This window comes from Neopelma chrysocephalum, unplaced genomic scaffold (assembly GCF_003984885.1).
Source record: "Neopelma chrysocephalum unplaced genomic scaffold, ASM398488v2 Primary Assembly neopelma1_22b, whole genome shotgun sequence".
In the NCBI taxonomy this organism is placed as follows: domain Eukaryota; kingdom Metazoa; phylum Chordata; class Aves; order Passeriformes; family Pipridae; genus Neopelma; species Neopelma chrysocephalum.
In genome coordinates this window covers 5,400,220-5,413,648 of record NW_020897690.1, presented here as the reverse complement: position 1 = coordinate 5,413,648, position 13,429 = coordinate 5,400,220, and positions in this window count along the sequence as shown.

Genomic DNA, 13,429 nt, shown 5'->3' with positions numbered 1-13,429 from the left:
TTTTTTTTTTTTAATGCAACAATTCTGCAGATCCCAGTGACACTTGTTACTGTCCTCTGGCCTTCAAATCTGTGCCTAAACATGAGTGTCATCAACATACCCCTATCTCATTGCCATTTTTACCTGACTAATATATTTAATTTATTATATATATATATAAATATATATATATATATAGACTCTCAGCTCATCTGGGAAGAGACTCATCAGCTTCTGGGATGGCAGTTAAATCCACAACATCTCATGGTTATAGGAAGACATTGCTTTATGATGTTGTGTAATGTATTGTAATGCTTTTCAGTTATCTTTCTCCATCATTGTTATTTCCCAGATGTCAGCATCCCTCTTCTCTTTTAACTCTTAAAACATGAGTCCTTAGTTAAACTCTCTTGTCAGATCTTGTTAGTTTTCTGGATGAAAAGTAGTGTTGGAATGTTATCTGACAGAACTTATAGTGATTAAAGTAAAATAATATCCTTGTTCCTTTGAGTATTAAGAAGATACAGAAGGAATTATCATGGATTTGTGCATATGCTGGGGTTTTTTTGTGTGTGAAGGACGGCTGTGTAAGTTTGTGCCCAGAAAGGACCTGTTACAGTGAAATTATGACAGCAAAAGCTGAAGCCAATGAAGGAAAATAATTGGCTGATGTTTTCAGTAGTTCTGTGGTATGGGATAAAATAGTGATGAAACAATAAAAAACAGTAACTTTAGAGATTGATATGTGGCTTGGAGCTTTATCCATAAAGAATGATATAATCATTATAATAGGAAACTTTTTGACCCTTACTGGATTGCATTTGTAATGTTTTGATAGCTCATACCGTTCTAGAGTGTTAAAATAGGAGTAAATTACTAAAATCACTGTCAAGTTACACAGTGATTTCATTTTAATTTTTGTCTTCGGTGAAGTGGTCACTGAAAAATAGTCAGCAATTCAATTCCAGGCATTTTCATCTCTACATTGCTTAGTTTAAAGAAGGAAATCACAATGTCTGAAAGGCTGACCAAAATGCAGTGGTGAACTGTTTTGAAAATGGTTGTCTGGAGTGCTTCATGTATTAACAGAATTGGTGATAGCAAAGATGGGCAGAACCTTTTCACATTTCTGAAGTCAGCCTTGGTGTTAACTCTCCTTTTATTTTTATGAAAGTAGAAAGAAAACTGGGGTTTATTTTTTTCCCATGCTTGTTTTTTACCTTAATGTATGTGCTCAGATAATTAGGACTGACTTAAAGGAAAACAATTGCAATTATTTGTTCTTTGGTGCTTGTTGCGTCTTTTTGATTCTTTCCTCAGATAGTGAAAGTTACTGTGTTGAGGGACTTCTTACTAAAGTGTGTAGCTTCTACATATAGAAACTCCATCTTAGTTTTTTTTGTTGTTATCTTTTATCTGTACTATTACTTTGCCTTTACTTGCTCATGGAAAAGAGATGAGTATAAGTTTCTGAATAGCTTTCATCAGCACAGTCTGACTCTGAACTGTTCACCTGGAGGGTAGGCAATAATTTGGCTTTGTTTTTGTTTTTCAGAAAGATACACTTGTCAAGTGGGAAATAACCCATAATAGGCTCACATGAAAAAGTTATTTCTTTAGTGGAAATTTTAGTAGGTGCTTTTCAACTGAATGCAGGACTGTTGATGTTGAAGAGTTAATCTTAAATTTTGACTGACTTATAGAGTGGGTTGTGAAATATTCCATTTTTCTCCTCCTCTTGTGGTAAAAATCTTTGTATGTGGTGTGGTTACTGGGTTTGGGGTTGTTTTGGTTGCTTGGTTTGGGTTTTTTCCCCCTTAATGCTCCTTAAAATTCCTAAATGCCACAACCTTCTTTATTAATGAAAGCACCACAGGAAGATATTTGATTCCAACTGAAGGTTGAAATTATAGCCACAGGTAATATTTTTTGGTGCCCCTGGAAAAAGTGAGAAAGAAATAATGAAAACTTTGCAATGTAATTGGTCTTTTATTGTAAATGGTTTGTTATGTTTCATCCCCGTGAGTAATATTTTGTTCAATCATTAGGCCTTGGTGAGGCCACAAGCAACGTATAGCAACAACAAAATATGCTCCTTGTCTTAATGGAGTGATGTGGTAAAATGTTGAGTAGCAGCATATTCAGAATTCTTGACTGGAGTTCGTATTCTGCCTTTAGGGACTGTTGTATCAACCATGAGGTGTATGCTGTATGTGTAGTCTCTTCTTATTTATAATTAGCTTCTGGTTTTGGTGGCTCCCCCCCCATAGCTGCAGTGCTTCTAAGTGAATTAGAATTAACTCTGGTTAAAGTTGTACAGTCTTCCTGATTCAGTGAGTCGAGTAGCCTTGTAGAGGCTTTTGAAGGACATGTTCTATGAGGCCCTTGTTGGCACAATTCTTCTGATCTGCGTAAGTGTGTACAATTCACAGAAGAGTGAAGGCATTCAATTTGCTGCATGTATATAGATCATATGTACAGCATGTTTTGAGTATGCCTGAAGCTTCTCTTGTTTTCCTAAATGTGCATGCTCTGCATAACATAGGTATACGATTCCAACATAGATTTGTAAATTCATTTGGGTTAGAAGGGAGGTCTCCAGTGCATCCTTCTGCCCACAGCAGCTTCACTCATAAGATCCGACCAAACAACGTAGTACTTTGTTTAGTTGTGTTAAGGATGTCCAAACCCTTCTGCGTCGTAGGAGAGACTTGAGCCCCCACTTTGTGCCTAATGAGGGACTCCACACCTCCTCTATGTGTGCTTTACACTGATCAGGCTGTGCACCCATTCTCAGCCCACTACCAATGATTTCACCAAATCTGCACAAAATTCTAATTTATACAGAATCTGCTCAGTGAATTTTAAGTCACACTTTGGCTCCTCCCTGCTCCAAAGATCCCAGGTGAACTCACCTGGTGCCAGCGGTTGGATGTTTGGAGAAAGGAGACTCCAAGGCAGCAGCCTACAGTCTCCCACTGGGGTCTCCAATCCCAGCTTGATCATTCACAAGGCTCTCTGACAGTTACACTCCCAATGCCAGAGACTTTCACTGCTGGGACCAAAGCCTCTCCACAATGGGCGACTCCAGTGAGTTGGCGGGTGCCCTGCTTGACTCCCTACACACCACACTCACACACAGGCAGACCAGGTTTCCTTACCAGTTCCACCCCAGTCTCTCAGATGTCTCATTCTGTAAAGCAATTTATTCACAGTAGAGTAACACAGAAATAGCTCAAGCTGGTGCCTTCAAGAAGGGACACTGAACAAAGGACACCTGGACTTTTATAGCCTCACAGTCTAAGTGCATGAACGTCTTGCTCTCCCTCCTGAGTCCTCAGCTCCTGTTGTGTGTCTCTGAGCGTCCAGTCAACTGGCTGGGCCACAGGTCCCTGTGCCCTTTGTTATGCAAAAGTTGGCAGTTCCAGGCCTCTGGTCTCAGGCCAGAGCTCAATCTGCAGCTCTCACTGCAGCTTGCAACCTGAGCTACCTGCACCAAATGTATTTCTCAACAGTTGCATCTTTAAAAGCTCCAAGGCAGAGATTTGACCATGTTTCAGGCTACCTGTTCCATGGCTTCATTATCCTCATAGTGTTATTTTCCCCTTATCTAATAAATATTTACAACTTCCCAGGTTACAGTTGACATTGTTCTGCCCTCATGCACTTGGTGAAAAGCCTGGCCTCATAATTTTTATAATTTACTTTTGGATATTGAAAATTTGATACGAGGTGCTTCAAAGCTTTCTCCAGGCTGAACAAATCCCAGTGCCTACAGCCTCTCCTCACAGGGCATGTGTTCCAGCTGACAAACGTCCTTGTGGCCTTCCACTGAACTTGCTTCACTCAACAGTCCATTGTGTGGATCCAAAAGTAGACCCAGTAGTGCAGACACCAGAGTAATGGACCGTGCGTGAAGCAGAACAATTGCTTCCCTCAGTCACTGGCTGTGCTTCTGTTGCCAAAGCCTAGGATGCTGTTAGCTGTCCTTGCTGCCAGGTGGACTGCTGATTCATGTCTTGCCAGGACCCCCAACTTGTTTTCGGTGGAGCTGCTCACCAATAAGGTAGTTTTCAGGCTATGGTCTCATGACATTTCTGTTGGCCCTATCTAAGTTATGCTGAATGGCAGCCCTGCCCCCCAGTGTGTCTTTTACACCTGCAAGTCTAGTGTTTGCAGACTTACTGAGAGCACTGTGCACTTTGCCAGGTCACTGTTAAAAGTATCAAACAGGTTAGGGCCCCTAACATGTCCACCTGGAACCAGCTTATGGGCAGATTGTGAACCATTAAGAGCTGCTGTTTGAGCCTAATGATAGAGATGGGATGTTTTTTTATCATCTAGTACTTTACCAGCCTACATTGTAACTTATATCAGGTTAGGTGCAAAGGTACTGTGGGAGACATTGTTGAATCATCCTAAAGTCAAGGTGGGTGATACCAATGAGCTCTCATCCAGAAATCCTGTCATTTTATGACAGAGGGCAATCATATTGGTCAGGCATGATTCAAGCTTTGTAAATCCATCCTGATGATTCCTAATCACCATCTTCTCCTTCATGTGCCAAGAAATGACATCCAGGTAGGCATTTGTCTGAATGTAACGTGGGTTTAGACTAATAAACAATGAAAGTAGGCTGGACTGTGATACTTTCTTTCCCACTGATCCCTCAAACTTAGTAACCTGTACATAATCCCTGTCCTGCTCTTCTTTTCTGGATGTCCAGTTTCTGTCCAGCATGCTGTCCAACCATCTGTAGGTGATTGAGTGCATGCTGGTCACAGGATGAAGCACCTGCATCTTGGGAATGTGGTGGTGAATGAGTTGGGACTTCATGTGACCCAGGGGAACAAGCTTGTTAGGAAAAGGATGTTGCTTCCAGAGTGATTCTTGCTCCTTGTGTGTGTTTGAGGAATTTACAAGACAAGAAGGTGACAGCAAAAGTGACAGTAAGTTTAATAATTATATTGGTTTGATCATTGTATTGGTGATGTGCTTATAGCCAGTGGCCTTTGCCCTGGATTCTCTTTTACATTGATTTAGGTCCATAATCTTGCCATTAGCTTGAGAGTGCCAAGAAACACATATGCAGGTGTCAATGAGGGGATGTGTGAAAAATCTATATTTGTATTCTAATATGCATTTAAAGCTTCTTTTTTTGGTAGTTTTTTGCCTTTTTTTTTGTTTTGTTACTACTCCTAATCTGCTTTTACAACTTTTCCAATCATGTTGTGGCTTTTTTTCTGCTAATCACCATTTTTATATTCTCTTATTACTCATAAGTTTTAGGTGGTCTTTGGAAAACACCAGCAAGTGTCAAATGCAGTAAGATCCACAGTAAAACTGAGACTTGCTTGATTTGCACAGAGTAAGACGCAAACAAATTTAACCTGATGTATGATGCTGATTACTGAATTCACAATGACTTATTGGGGAATTCAGTTTTTCTTAGATCTTATCATTGGCACCACATGCTTTACTGGTTCAGATGTTTAATTTTCCAACTTCTGTTGTCACTGAACAATGATTACTCTGTGTAGTTCATCATGTATCAAAATAACTTTGTCATGTGATGATAGTTGTCCCTGGTTTTGTCCTGTACAGAATTGTACATTTAGATATTGATTTTTATTATCTGCATTGTTATTTAGGATATGAAAAGCCTCTGGGGAGTAAAGTTATAAATATATTTAAGAAACATTTCTACAGGACCAGCAACTGAACCAATAGTAAGAGTTACATTCTACAGTTTAGAAATGTTCTAGTATCAATCCTATCAGCAGTGAATTAATCAGAAATACAGCTTTCATAAAATGATTGGAATGGCACGTGTAACTAACTAATTATTTCAATGCTTCCAATAGTGTTTAATTGCAGTAAGATTTTAGTACTTTAGGAAAAAAAATCATAATAGTTGGAAAGTCATTGTCAGTATTTTTACTTGATCTTACATGTACCCTAAAATCATATTGGCATTTTCTAAACTGAGGCTGAAAAATGCATGTAGGGGGAAAAGTCAGATGCTGTAAGGTAAATAGTAAATGGTACCTCCATGATAAATTTTAGATACATAAGTTCTCACTTTTATCTCTAATGTCTGTATCTTTCACATTTTAGGAAACTGTTTTTATGCTTTACTCATGAAGTGTAAAATCCCATCTTCTTCTTGTTCAGTTTAGTAAATATTATACATGCAAATATGACATTGGTAGAATACTAAATTTGAAGATGCACAAATGATTAAAGGTATTTCAAAATCAGCCAGCTCTGTACTTTAACCTGAGAGAAATAATCAGGGCTTTGGAAAGAGAGCAATTAAGTAATTTCATAATTGCTCATGCATTACAGCAATAATACTGGCACACACAAGCATAAAAACTGGTTTTGCAGTGTCTGCCTGATACAAGCCAATACAATTGTCTTGAGTGAGCTTGCTTGTATAAGAAAAACCCAAATAAATAAGAACAAAGGAAAGCAAGATTTTAAGACATTAAGATTTGTTGGCATACTAATTTTAAATAGATAATAAATAGATAAAAAGGTTATTCTGTATGTGTCCTTTTGTGGTATTGAGTCATTTTGTGATTTCTTTTTTTTTTTTGATTGAGAGAGGCATTGACTTAGAGTATGTTGACTTATAATTACATTCTGTTTGTATAGAACCTCCTCCTGTACTGTAAGTTAAATAAGTTGGCTATCATATAATTTTTTAAGCATTTTAAGTTTTTTCTATTTAAAGATTGCTGCAATTCAGAAATGTTTGAAATTATTCTTATTTGTATTTCGTTGGGAACTCTGTGCTTTGAAGTTACTGAACAGATTTTAAACCATGTTGTAAATAAAAATTGCCACTCCTAAGAGACCATATTTTTATAATAATGGTTTATGATCTAGTGGACTTTACAGAATATCAATTTTTATGAGGTCTGGTATCACTCAAGTTCCTAAAAAATTAAGTTATCGTTAGTAACTAAAAGATGCACTTAAATTATTTTACTTCAACCCCCATCATAAAGAGCAAAACTAACTCATTAGAGAGATTCTTGGGATTGTTCTCCTAAGAGAAATTCATAACAAAGAACCAGAAGTAGACAAGTCACAAGAGTAGTGTTGGTTCACATGAAGCAGAAAATAAAAGTTGTGTTCTGGGGAAACTGAGGCAAGAAATTACAGTTCAGACTGAACAGAATGCAGAGTAGCATTGCCGTGGGACATACATACTGTGTGTCTGGCCAAGAGAGATTTCCTTCTGCTTGCAGATTCTGTATTTACAATATAAGATCAAGCAGGTTGGGGGAGCAGAGCATGAAAAAAACTCCTTTGTGAAAAATTCTGGATTATGTTTGGATCTGGACAACTTGCAGTAGGCAAATGGTAAGCAAGTGATGAGCAAGATAATGGTGTTGCTGAAATGTTTTGACTTGAAATGAGCAAAATGGAAATTGATACCAAAATTATTAGGTGCCTTTGTTTGTGCTATGTTGTGATATCATTTGTTCATCAACTCCTGTATATTCCAGTCCCACTGGACCTGGCATCACTGTGCATCTGATTCTGTTATTGTCTGCTTACACCTTTTCCCCATGTGGCATTTGAGATATGGTCTGCAAACTTTCTTCTTCTAGGAGACCACCAATATCTGGTGTCATTTTTAAAGTGCTTTAGGACTGGCTGTTCATATGATGTAGTTGGCAAGATAAGGGAAATTTATGTCCATTGCTAACTGAATTTAAGAGTGAATATAAGTGAACTCTCATGTATCCAAACTGATTCAATGTTTACATGCAACTATGTTAAAAAAACCCAAACCAGCTCTGGTGATAATTGCTTTCCACTTTGCTTAGCTTTAAACATAGTCTGCAGTGCTTTTAGCTTATGTTTTTAAACATCCTTGCCAGATACTATGAAGCCTGTGGTTTAGGGGTGGAGCTGTGTTTTTGATCAAGGTGTTTTTTCTGAGTGAATATTGTGTGCTTCAAGATAATAAATGGGGAAAACATTTTTTCCCCCCTAGAATTGCTATATTTTTGTTTTGGACATTGACATTGCTTTTGGCAGATGCTCAAATACCAAGCCAGGAATGGATTTACTAATAGATACTTACTTATAAATGGTACTGCATTAGTGTTAGTGGAGGCACCAAAAGAAGGTAGTGATTAAACAGTAGCATTAGCTTTGTAAAAACAAGGTATTAAGGTTTTAAAATGCCACAGACTAAATATTAGGGACCACAGCTGGGCAGTGTTGAAATCAAGAGACTGTTCATGGGCCAGCACCAATCTATTTGGGCATGAAAGACTCCAGCTGCAACATTTCGAACTAATCATAACTGCTAACTTACAATACCTGGACTTCACTAAAAAAAGTGTTATAAATTAGTTAAAACCTAGAGGTATAACTTAATTGCTTGCAGTTCAATAAAATTTGGTTAAAGTACGATGCCACGTTAAATAAGAGACCCATTGTTTTCACTCATGGATAACTCATGCAAATGTTAAATGACAGGTTTTAATTCAGATGTGGTGGACTTTGTACTTTAGAAAGTAACTTGTATTAATGGCTGCACTTGTGCTGTAGTTGTTGTTGTTAGAAAGTGCTATAGGTGAATTAAGAGTTGAATGCTAGCAGGTTTGGTAGAGGTATTGTTGGAGGTGAGAAGTAAGGAATTCAGCCAAACCATCAGCTCAGTATCTATTTTGTGAAAGGTTGTAACTCTGTTAACGAGTGGGATGAGAAGGGCCTTTATCGATGGAATCAGTGATGTGATGCACACACAAGTTGCTGGAAGAGTTCATTATGTAATTTGTCACATGTATATTTGACATAAAGTTTCAGACATAGACTGTGGAAATACTATTCATTATTGCATTTCTGTGGTGGAGTGTTTACTGCTGAGTGTTTGAGGAGGGGATTTTAAGGACTATTTTGGAATATAGTCTTAGGAGGAATGTTATGAAAAGACCAGTTGATTTGTAAATGATTTGGGAAATAGGGATTAAAGAGACTTGAAGAGCCTTGTATGAAGCCACTAGTCTATCTAGTGCTGAGAATTCAATGTCTCAGATTACTATCCAAGGCAGCAAATGAGCCAAGGCTCCTGAAAGTCAGTATCCATACAAATAAAGTGTGTTTTGCTGCTGTTCCTGTTCCTAGAGCTGCGGAGGGCAGAGGTGGACTTTGTGTGTCTCACAACTGTTTCCTGAGGGCCAGTGCTCACAGAAGAACTGGTTAGCCAAGACCCTGCTGTGCTGTAGTTGGGATGGAGACCAGCTCCGTCTCTTCCCCAGAGGGTTCAGGCCTGCATTTCCTGCTGCAAGGAGCAGGCTGCAAAGGTAGAGGCTGTTGAGCAAGAGTGATGGTCCCTTTCTTCAGTAAATGTGTGTCTGTGCAGAGAGAGTTACAATTTTCCCATGCTCTAGACTGATCCGTTACAGGATAAAATGGATGAACAGGAATTCAGCAATGAACTCAGAGTGTGGAATAAAGTCTTATTTGTCCAATGTCCTACACGCAGCTGACTAAAACCTGCCATATTTCCTTTTTGCTCTCTCTTTCCAGGGTATTGCTGGTTTTGTAATTTTGTTTTGTTTGGGGGGTTTGGTTATTTTATCCTTTTTTAAAGTCAGTTGTTAGTGTATGAACAGGTTCAGCAAAAGGTAGTCCCTCTCTGCTCCCCACCTCTTTGTCAATGCTCCAGGTACACTATTTAGAAATATGGATTGAAATATCCTCAGGCAAAAGGAGTGGCTTGTGTCATTTGGGGCTGTTCTGCCATGGTAAGAACCACACCATTCATGAAGTCTCTGAAATACAGTGGTCAGGCTCTTGCTTTCTGGCTTGAACACAGCTAGGTTTTCTACTCTCCTCTGGTTCTAGCAGAGTCCTGCTCTTTTGATGTTTAGAAGCACTCTGACTTTCAGTTTAGATTTATACGTGGGCAGCATGTATTTCTTCTCTTCTAACATCACTCATTTAGCTTTGCTTTACTTAAGCTAGACAAGTCAGGGGCTTTTGGTCTTATCCCTTTATAATAGATTCCTATTGCTCTCCTCATCCTTGCATCTGTTCTAGTAAAAAATTCATGTTGTTAAATACGGCTGACTGGAATTGTACCTTGTATTCAGCTGATGTTTTGCTAATGGCTTATGTGATGACATTAATTCTTCCCTATCTTAACTGGAAATGTCATGATACAGCGTAGGTCTGTCTGTCTTTTTTTTTTTTTATCTATTTTCCCCTGCCAGATCACATTGGTGACTCACAGTTATCCTGTGATCAAGCCAGACTGATCTTTCCCTTCAGTATCTTCTAAAATGATCCCTGGTTTCCCACATCCTGTGTGAGGGTGCTAATCACAAGCTTATTATCTCATGGTATGAGTGACCTTCTGCTTTAGCTGTTCAAAAAAAAAAAAAGGCAGGGAGTGGGTTGTTGCAGTGGTTTCCACTCTGTCTTGTGATAAGCTTGAGCCTGATAGTTAGCATTTTCCGTGTCTGAGACAAAGCTGGCTGAATGAAGACCTAAGATGTCAGAGAAATAACCTCATTGTATATTCATGGGGTTTGGTGTAAAATCATGTGAAGCTGCTTGGCTGTGTCATCATAGCTGGAGTGTTATTTTGTATAACTGATGGCAGAACTTGACGTCCATGAAGCACTCATAAAATAAGAAAGGAGGCATGTGTTGTGATTACAAACCCCAGCATTATGTAGTAGCTGAGAATGGGTTTTTGGAATGACAGCTCTGGATTTAATTTCCTAACGTCTGCCAAAGATTCTCAAGTGGGCTGTAAGTAATTTTTTACGTATTATCCTTAACTTATCTCAGCCTTTGTTCTATATCTGTAATATGGGAGAAAGGTTTACCTCCTGGTCACGTGTTTTGTCTGCTTGTGTTGCAAGACCTTTAGGGAAGGAATTTCCTTGCTGTCTTTGTGCGCTGTCTGGAAACCCACTCTTGGTTGAAGGCTGTGGACCCTGTCATGAATGATGATGTTTGAAACATTTTCTTCTTTTAAAAATATTTAGTTACCAGTAGAAGTAAAATAGTTTACAAGTGCAGCTTGTTCAAGAACAAGATATTCTTTTGATGGGTGCTGTAAATATTATATACAACCTTACCTAACTTTTAATCATATAGTGGATTTGAGGTATATTTTGATAATAATCTTTGAAAGTGAATGCACTGCTAGTCTCCATATTGAAACACATATTTTCTTACTCCATTATTTTGATATGTTTCCAGATTTTGTTATCTTTTTCTTTTGTACACTGAATATGATGTGAATGGTGAACTGCATTGGAAAACTCTGCTGAAGAAATGAGTGGCCTGTCACATTCTCTTCTCATCCTTTTAGCATGAAATAAACAGTATGGTTTTCTTTTTAATGAAAGAAGGGGAGATAATAGCCTTGTGTACATTTCATACATGCTCATGTTCAAATGGAAATTTTTCCCAGTCATTGTTCTCTTCAATAGTGTTCAGTAATGACTGTTTCTATATTTGCTTTGTACATACCCTGGATAAAGGTTAGGAAAGCAACATTAGTACATGGAATTTAAGATTTAGATAAAATGAGACAATGTTCAAGTATGAGGCACGAGTACTTGAAAGCATATTTGAAGAAGCACATAAGTAAAATAATTGTGTCACAGTGCTGTTTCTCATGCAGATTTCAGCTGCTGTTACTCATTAATTATTTAAAATTCCAAGTGCGATAACTCACAGCTTAGTGACTGTAACCTGCTGAGCCTCTGACCTAAGCAACTAAAGCCCAAAACACCTGGACCAGTTCTCCTTAGCAAGAAATAATTTTGCTTTCTCTCCTCAGAAGGGAAAGCAAAACAGTGTATCATTGCCAGAGAAAAATCCCAGACTGGTGTCAGAGTATCTGTGTTTCCAGATAGGTATTCCTGAGCACAGAAAATTGCTTCTATACAGCTTTCTAAGTTACTTTGTTTCTTAAATTTATTTATTGATTTAAAACCAGAGGAATTTACAAATCGTCACTTAAGCTTCATGAAGTGTCACTTGCAACTTCTATTGCAGACCATTTCAAACTGGAGAACTGTCTTGTTTGTGTTTCTGCTACTGGACTGCAGATAAATGTAATCTGTTAGGAGGCTGTCACATGAACCTTGATCCTCGTTGCATGTTTTAAGCACACTTACAAATTAAAATCCTGACGACTGAGTCTCCATCAAATTACTTCAAAAAGTACTTTAGGAGCATAATCTCATGCATGAACCCTCAGACAATCAAGTTAGTAAAAGAGAAGGTAAAAAGAATTGAGAAAAAAAATGCACAAGAAGTGAGAAATATAAGCACATAGTTAAGGATGCATTTTTTTCATGTCAGAAAAGAAAGATCATGTTTTGTGCTCCTTTGGTAGTGTGTTTATGGGAAGGGAGAGATATGACTACAGTAGTGGATTGGGTCAAGAGGGAGTCAACTTGGAGTATGGTGAAAGTCGGACCCTTTTGTAATATCAATATTTATGCCAAATGTAACAGAGGAGAATTTACAGGAAATCCAACTGTTGGTTGATATGTTTACAGTATAGATAGCTTATATATGAAGTCAGAAGAGAGGGAGACAAAGGGGCAAAGGTTGGGCAGAGAGAGATATTTTTCCTCTTTTTTTTTAAATTGAAAAGGATGTAGTGGTTCAGTGTTATCTCACAGCACAGTTAAAGCTATCTGAAGAGGGTGAATCATATTCTTGTCCCATCTGTCGGTCTGTTGAATATGAGAAGAGCTAGCATACAATGCCTTTGATTCATGCATGTTTAGAACTGCAGGTGTGCATTTTGTCCTCAGTCTTTACAGTGTGTTAATGAAACACTGATCATCAAAGTGTGTTCACTGGGAAACTTAGGTGACCTACCTCACTTTAAAAAGGAGAATATACCATTCACCATTTGGAGAGAACTTGTTTTTCTAAGCTGAGAAGGGGAAAAAAAAGTGAGTTTTCAAATATATCTTGGTTTTATTCTCTTGCTATTTTTTTAATTTTTATGGGAAAACAGTTGTTAGGTCTTGTCTGTTTTCAGAGTACCTTAATCTCAAAAACTGAAAGTCTCCAAGTAACAAATACTTCTCTGTATAGTTTCCTAATTGGTCCATGCTTTTTTCCTATCCGATACTGATAAGATTATTACTTTGGCCTGAAATTCTCCATGATTTGAATTTAAATGTCATCCTTTTATCATTTTTTTTTGGTTAATACTGCACTTATATATCCTTGTGTGCTGGTCTATATTTTTAAAAATTATTTTAGCATTTGGTACAAATGTGTGACTTTTAGTTGTTGACTCATTGAGGCCTAAAGTCAAAGTTCACAGCTGGAGGGGTGTACTCCTAAAAGAAATATGGTACTTTAGAAGCCATGATGTTGAAAAGTGATGATCTTAGGAGTCTACTGCATATCTTTACACAGAATGAGGTTATGA